This window comes from Phaenicophaeus curvirostris, chromosome 5 (assembly GCF_032191515.1).
Source record: "Phaenicophaeus curvirostris isolate KB17595 chromosome 5, BPBGC_Pcur_1.0, whole genome shotgun sequence".
Classification (NCBI taxonomy): domain Eukaryota; kingdom Metazoa; phylum Chordata; class Aves; order Cuculiformes; family Cuculidae; genus Phaenicophaeus; species Phaenicophaeus curvirostris.
This window is the reverse complement of record NC_091396.1, coordinates 58,732,646-58,740,941: the sequence shown is the minus strand read 5'-3', so window position 1 is coordinate 58,740,941 and position 8,296 is coordinate 58,732,646. Positions and strand designations below refer to the sequence as shown.

The window sequence follows — 8,296 nt, the reverse complement described above, 5'->3', positions numbered from 1 at the left end:
TGTACATGCTCATTCAGCACAGAATCTTAGAAACACAAAGTTCCTAAGTTTGGAAAAGACCTCTAATGTCATCATGTCCAATTATCAGCCCAACACCACTGTCTGTACTAAAACATGTTCCTAAGTGCTATGTCTGCACATTTTGGGAACACCTCCAGGGATGGAGACTCCGCCACTGCCCTGCGCAGCCTTTTCCAATGCTTCAACACTCTTTCAGTGAACCTTTTTTTTTTCTTACTATCACATCGAATCTGCCCCTGGCACAACCTGAGACAATTTCCTCTCATCCTATCAGAGGGTTATAGACGTCTCGTGCTCCACGTTCATCCTGCCAACAATCTGAAGGGTTTCAGCAGGATGGCAGGGTGGAAATCAAAAAGGCCTTGAGCAAATCAAGTATTGTATAATCCGCTATTGTATAATCAACTGTATTAAAACAATACAGGGTCATAACGCTTGGACAGCAGTTTCCATTAATTGTTACATGAAACACGCGTGATTCCAGGAAGAATGTTGTTTGGAAATAACAACTTTTCCACCTTTCTCTACCACTATTTTGAGGACATGTCCTTTTAATCAGCTTGTCATCAACAGCTGTAGTTTGCATGGGTTAGTGACTTTACCCACTCACTTGCTCGCCTACTTTTTAGATCTGTGCTTTCTGTGCTCTGTCTTCAGCTTGCCCCCATCTCTTGCAGATTGTAACTCCTCTTGGGGCAGTCAAAGCTTGTGAATAGGGGCTACAGGGATCACAACCTTTTCTGGAGGAAGGTTTAGCCCCGACAGAAGTAACCGGCCCACTGCCCCCTGGCATGAGGCTTTCCCACTGTCTCTGACCCCACTAAAGCCTATTCTCCTGCCCCGAGGGTGAGGGCAGGTTCCAGATTGAGGAAGACACATGGAAAAAGAACTGAAAAAGCTCTAGCACCAGAGTGAAGTTTCTTCTAATGACTTTAGGAAACGACTCAACTACATGCTATTTCGGTCACAACCTGCTCTCCATCGTGCCTCTGGCTCTCACCCACAGGTTGTGAAACTCCTCGGGAAAGCTTCGGCACTGTCACCAGCCATTGTTTCAATAGTCTTCTGCAGAAATATGAACGCATGTTATCTGGAGTGGGGGAATGCTTTGGCCAGAACTTAACCCTGTGGAGATGCCAGTGCCCAGTATAGCACCGTGATGGGTATTGCTGAGTCGTGCTTGCACAGGGAGGAATTTGAGCCACAGCACCTGCACTCAGGCCAGGCTTCAGCTTTGCCAACCTGCCAAAGTCCAGAGATCACGGTCCGGTTCGAATTTGTCCGTGGGATCTGCCAATTGCACCTGCAGTGGGACTGACTCAGCGGTGACCAAAAGACCTTGGCAGCGCATGTGTATGCTTCACTCCTTCCTTCTGCTGGGCTGGTCGCATCTTTCATGCCACTCTTGCTGTGGCCTGTTAAAGCACTCCATGCTCAGCAGAGTTATGTTCCACTCTACCCTGTCCTCTGCAATGGATTAATGGATTTATCCCTGATCTTTGCAGTGACCTCACTAGTACCCTGATTGATGGCTCTTCTTGTTTTCCTGCATTTTGCATCACCAGCACAGGAGGAAAAAAAAAAAAAAGCTGCTAGAGAGGATGAAAAACTCAGCTACCATGCTATGGGCAACCCCCATTCCAGAGTGCGTGTGATCTGGGGCAGCCAAAAGTTTGGAAACAGCTGCTACTCTCTCTTCCCCAGGTCACGTTGCTTTAACAAGACCAGGGCCCAGCTCCAGACAGTGTTTTGGAGAGGGCAAGAATGCCTTTAGCCATTCACTTGTTCTGCTTCTTCAGCAGCACAGTGGAATAGGCGAGTCTCTGGCTCCAGCTACAGGCCACTCATGGCCAGGTTTCTAACCGGAAAGCAGCTCTCATTATGAAGTGTTGCTGTGCTGGATTGAGGTGCATGAAGAGATACACTCAATACACCAAAGAGACTGAGAAGAGCAGAGACCACAGAGACTTTCCCACGCTGTCCATCCCAGGCAGCAGAACTTTCCTCCTCGCCTCCCAGGCACTTAAAGATGTGATGTGGTTCCCTTCCTCTATGAGGGACCTGGAGAGGTGTGAGAGGAGGGCCTGTGCAAACCTCATGAAGTTCAACAACGCCAAGTGCAAGGTCCTGAACCCGGGTCAGGGCAACCCCAGGCACAAGTATTAGCTGGGCAGAGAATGAGTTGGGAGGGGCCCTGAAGAGAAGGACTTGGGGGTGATGATGGATGAGAAGCTCGACGTAAGCTGGCAGAGTACACTCCCAGGCCAGAAAGCCAACCGTATCCTGGGCTGCAGCAAAAGCAACGGAGCCTGCAGATCAAGAGAGGTGACTCTGCCCCTCCGCTCTGGTGAAACCTCACCTGGAGTACTGTCTCCAGTTCTGGAGCCCTCAGCAAGCATTCCTAGAGGTGCTCACAGCCTCAGGAAACTATGGAGACTAAATGAATGCACCAATTCAGAGAGAGAGAGGGGACAAACTCCACAGTAATCTGTGAATGAAGCAACGGGTACAGCCTCTGGCTGCAGAAGCTTTGCCCAGTCCCCTCAGTTGCTCTTCTTAAGACTTGTTCTCCATATATATACCGCTCAGCAGCCTTGTTGCCCGGCGGACATTATTTATTAGGAACTGAGCCAACCTCCTCCCCTCCAGCCCCTATCCTCCAGTCCCAAGTGTTTACTTTGTTCTCCTGCTAAAGAGAAGCTGCTAAAGAGAAGCTGTGGGTAATGACAGGATGAATAACCTGACCCAATACATATTGCGAAGTCAAAGGTTGTCATTACAGCAAAATCCTACTCCCCTGTCATGGAGGGAGGCTGGAATTAGCACCTCTGCTAATTAGGACCTCTGCTGCTGCTGGTCCACCCTTTTTCCCCAAGTGGTCTCCAGTGTTGATTCACCCTCCTACCCACCTGGCAGGGAGGACACAGGTGAATTTCTCCCCTGCCTTGGGAGACCCCTGAGCCAAGCAAGGAACAGCAGTTGGAGGGAAGAGGCCATCAGCAGCTTCTCATGGGCATGAATCTCAGAAACTGCAAACATTTATTACTAACTGTTGGGTTTGGTTTCTTGAGGGGTGCTTGTGTTTTGTTTCTCAAGTGCAAATGAGGCAATTCAACATATTTGGAGGACTGGGACCTCAGGGCAGTACCTACGTATCTCACCCCTACCAGCCCCAGACTGTACTAATTCCCTTCTTGAGAGGAATCATGTCTCTGTAGCAGTACGGCCAAAGGGCTGACGGAAAGGTGACAACCTGCAGCATGCTCTTGGGCAGGAGACAGCTGGTGGCCGGGACACTGCTGGGCCCCGGGGGCTGCACAGTAGGTGTTTAGTTGTGCCTGAACACAATTGGAACGGAGATCCTGCAGCATCTGTCTATCTGTGCCAGGTATCCTCCGAGAGTCAGAAACCAGACTGGTCAAGAACAGTTCTCAGTTGTGCCGCTGTGACCAGAGAGGTCAGTGGCTCAGGTGTTCTACAGAATACAAAACAGAGAAAATTCAATCCAGGACAGTCGTCTCCAGGAAGAGTCTGCAGAAGGGCAAGCAACTCTGAGGAAAATGCCAGAGACAAGGGAAAACCTGGAGCCTCTTGGAATGAGAAGCAGTTAATGGGATGAAAGTGATGTGGCCTGGGCCACTGGCAAGCCTGACTTTGTGGTAACAGTCTGTTGGGACGCAGCAGGCTAGTCTGGTTGCATTGTCTTCATGGTCTCAATCAGGGCCTGTCATTCTCCTTTGTCCCCCAGATTCTCAGCCTTGTCCTCAATCAAAAGAAACTGGCAAGATGAACCTGCTCAGGAAGCATTTGCATTGGTTTGAAAGCTCAAAGGTGCACGAGAGGGAACCCCCCACCCCCCAAGAAACACGCAACAGGTTCAAAAGGAGAGATCAGAAAAAGAACTGAAAAAGCTCTAGCACCAGAGTGAAGTTTCTTCTAATGACTTTAGGAAACGACTCAACTACATGCTATTTCGGTCACAACCTGCTGTCCATCGTGCCTCTGGCTCTCACCCACAGCTTGTGAAACTCCTCACAAAAGCTTCAGCAGTGTCATCAGCCATTGTTTCAATAGTCTTCTGCAGAAATATGAACACACTTCAGCATTTGTTTCAAAGCATACCTCCATTTTTTGGTTCACAAAGGGACCTTGTGCACTTTCACGAGCACAGGTGGGCCAGGATACTTCTTGGAGAATGGAATATGCTGGCAACAAATGGTACTCATACTGTGAAAGGTTTCTTTTGCAAACTGAAATAGCCACACAAAATAGAAGTATAAATGAAAATGGATCTTACAGTGCTAGAGACCAAAAGCACTCTCTAAAAGTGCTTTTTTTTCTGGAAAGTGACAAAGACACATGTGAGTGATTCAGCATATTCTTGAATCTCATGTAAATGTGTTTCAGATCTTAAGAATGCTGCTTCTGATAATGCCAGCTAGAATGTCACATAAAATAGCTTCATTTCCTACAGCAAAGCTCTTCAGTGCTGATCTACAGCAAAAACTTTTGATAATTCAAGGCAGAAGTTCCTCTGAGCAGAGACTGATGCTCAGGCTTGGTTGTGCCTTGCTTTCCAATCTAAGCAAAATATTTGACAGCGTCTCGGGCAATCCACCAGAAACACATTCAGCTTGTATACAACTGAGGTAGCAGTGCTCAAAAACCACTGACTTTAGAACTTCGCTCCTTGTGCTTACGACCTGTTAATTAGGAGCTTCTAAATTATATTGACATGCTTTTTCACTTTTTAACTGAGTAGGATGTAGTAAGATATCAAGCTTTTTATTTAGAGACTTTATAATGGTAATGTTTGCATAGTTCTAATTACTATTTAAGGAGGACAGGAGTCTTAAGCTAGTTTAAAAGTAATGGAATCATCTGTACTACTTACACAACCTGAAATTATGCCTTCCAACCTTCATCTCTACTCAGACAAAACGTACCAACTTGAAGAAACCTAATTCAGAAAGAACAGACCACGGTCTGACAGTGAAGTTCAATCCACTGGCCCTCCTCCTAGATGCTTCTTTAGAGGGAGAGTTTGATCTTGTACAACGCATGATATATGAGGTGAGCTTCTAAACAATGGCAACTACTTCAAATGTTTAGGAAAAAAAAAAAGAGCTCAACTATTTTATGTTTTCAACAGGTTGATGATCCCAGTAAACCAAATGATGAAGGAATTACACCTTTGCATAACGCAGTGTGTGCTGGTCATCACCACATTGTGAAGTTTCTGCTTGATTTTGGCGTAAATGTAAACGCAGCAGACAGTGATGGGTGATACATGTTGAGATTTTTCACTTGGCATCGGGAAGAAACACCATTTTGATGCACATTCCAAATTTAGTCAAGCCCTGTTTTGGGAACCATTTCCTCTCCTTTTACCCCCCTGCAATGAGCACTTTCTCATTGCTAGATGGCGACGAGTGCAAATGCAAGGTTACACTGTGCTTAGCTTGTGGGCAAGAACACTTAAATCATACACTAAGTAAACCTTAGTGGTGCAGTTGCATTTCTTGTCCAGATGCTGAAAAAATTGAACTGTAAATAACATGCGACAAAACCTAATCTGTTAGTTTAATCTTCATATAACTCACCACAGAGTTGGGGGTTCTGGAATGGAGCCTTGCAGGCAGATGTAGCACTTCAGCAGTGTTTGGAAGGGATACAATAACCTTCTACACCCAGCAGCTTTGTAAGCTATGAAAACGGACATTTGTGCTAACATTTATTTCATATTGTTTGACTTTATTGAGGGCAGGTAAATACTGGAATCCACTCCAGCTGCTTTACTGGCTTTGGACAACGCATGTATATACTGTAATCGTAAACTGTTTCCTTTAAAAATAGACAGGCTAAACTCTGTGTTGGGAAGACGACATAGTTAGGATTCATGGAAGTTCATTTTTTCTTGCGTGCATATTTGCTTTATTTCAGGACACCCTTGCAATTGTGCTGCTTCTTGCAATCTCAGTAAACTGCTGGTTGAATCTGGGACAGCTATTTTTACTTCAACTATAAGTGATATAGAAACTGCTGCAGAAAAGCGTGAAGAGATGGAAGGTTATATTCAGTGCTCCCAGTTCTTGTATGGTAAGATGTGACATGGCTTTACAAACTCCTTCAGCTTTTCAAAAATCAATTCCTTGCTGTCTCTGATTGGCACAATCTGCTTAGGCCCCAGACTTGACAATGCTGCCCATCACCTGTTCTTTCAAAATGCTAAAACCAAAACAGCCTTTTCTTTATTCTGTGCTCTCAGTCCTTCTATTCTCAGTTACTTCACAGGCTCCTTCTAATGTTACAGATTTTGAAAGTTTGATTTGGCTCCATTTCAAGGAAAAGCTTCCATGGGAGGTTTTGGCAGTAGCAACGAGTTGTTAAGTATCTTGACAGATTTACTCCCAACTTCCAGATGCACAGATTTGTAGCAGATCACATGAAGAAACACGAGTACTTTAAGAATAATTAACTTACGGAATGTGTTTAGTTACTAAGATATATTTTGCAAGAAAAATACCTTGATGGAGCAGACAAATTTTGAATTTACATAGAAGATGTAAATTCATCCATTTCCTCTTGTCCTATCACTTGTTATACAAAATAAGATTGTAAAGTTTCTATTGCACATGTAATAAAGGAGAAAAAAACTCATGCTCTAAATTGGTTTCAAATATTCTGTAAGATCTTCATTTATTATACAGATTTCTGAAAGCATTTAATCATGGAAGCACTGAAAATTGTTAATGAAAATTTATTACTAAGAGACTAATATTTGGGTCACCGTGTCCATACTGAAAATCTTGGAGGGAAAACCAGGCTATTTCACCATCTAGGGTGCTCTCCGATTGGTTGTTAACAGGAGTGCAAGAGAAGCTGGGAGTGACGAACAAAGGCGTGGTGTATGCTTTGTGGGATTATGAAGCCCAGAATAGTGATGAGTTGTCATTCCACGAGCACGATGCCATTACGATCCTAAGACGCAAGGATGACAATGAAACAGATGGTGGTGGGCCCGCCTCAATGACAAAGAAGGCTACGTGCCTAAAAATCTTCTTGGGGTAAGTTCTTACTAATTTACCTTCTCCCTTCTATTTTTTACTTCCTTCTGTAGATTGATCTTTGGTCAGAATCCCTGGGTGCACCATGCAGCTACACTACGATGTGTTGCAAAGCAGATTATCCTTATTCTCTCTGGCCTCTCCATCATTTTAAACAAAAATGAGAGGCTGTGGTTAGGAGCTTAGTGCTGGTTTTTATTTGCCCAGTTAAATACATTAATGCTTAAATTTGTCATAGGATTTTTTTTCCTTTGGCTAAAATAGAGAGCCCCACGTAAAGTGCAGTGGCTCTGTCAGGCTGCTCAAAGCTCTGGCCCAGGAAGTTCTTTAGGAAGGTTTTTCAATACCTGGCATCAGATGAACAAAATATCAATATGGACAAACCTAAAACAGGGAAGAGCTTTGAGCGTGACAACCGTAGGTAAATTGTTTGTGCTGCTCTCAGTCTAATGGAACACTGCTGTCATGAGAGAGCAGGAACGTAAGGCTACTCAGTAAGACAAAATCCTTAAAGAATACCCTGCAGAGAAGGAAATGAGCACTCTACAGGGCTCGGTGTGGGATTCTCATACTTACATAAAGCATCCTTTGGTCTAGTCTGGGATCTTGAAAGAACGACTTGAAAGAACAAAGTCCCTGTGAGAGCAGCAGTTTTGCTGCTGTTGGTAGGAACATGTCAGCCCTTGGTCTCCTGCTGCTCCTGGTTTCATTTTTAAGAAGCTACCTAAGAACATGCAATGGCTTACAAACATCTCAAACCCAGAATGCTTAATGACTCAGTTCTCGCTAATAAGTACCCCTTGGTTGTAACTGAGTTGATTTATACTGAACTTGGATTCAGCCATGCAAAGCCTAATATATTTATTCTGATTTTACAGCTCCACCCCCGAATAAAACCCAGACAGCGAACCCTGGCTTGAATTCAGTTGTACAACAGTGCAATACCGTGCTGGTAACTGGAAACTTAAAACATACACTGGAGCCATCATTTTTGATCATTTCACAGAGAAATAAAACTATGATATTTAGTTTTAATGGTGCTTTCTCTTGTTAAATGGACAGCAACCAAGATTTTCAAGATATGCAGTTTGTAAATGAGGATCGTTTTTATGTGACCCACCACTGATGAGGAGAGCGATACCTCCACTACCTAGTGTTGTGCCAGCTCTCATCTGCAGCAGTGTTTTAAGTTAAGGTTCTGTGGTAGG

General features: G+C 44.4%; 1 pseudogene; it reads left to right on the top strand.

Annotated features, from left to right (window-relative positions):
- The first annotated feature begins 4,926 nt into the window (after window positions 1–4,926).
- Window positions 4,927–8,099, top strand: LOC138721375 (apoptosis-stimulating of p53 protein 1-like; annotated as a pseudogene).
- The last annotated feature ends 197 nt before the right edge of the window (window positions 8,100–8,296 follow it).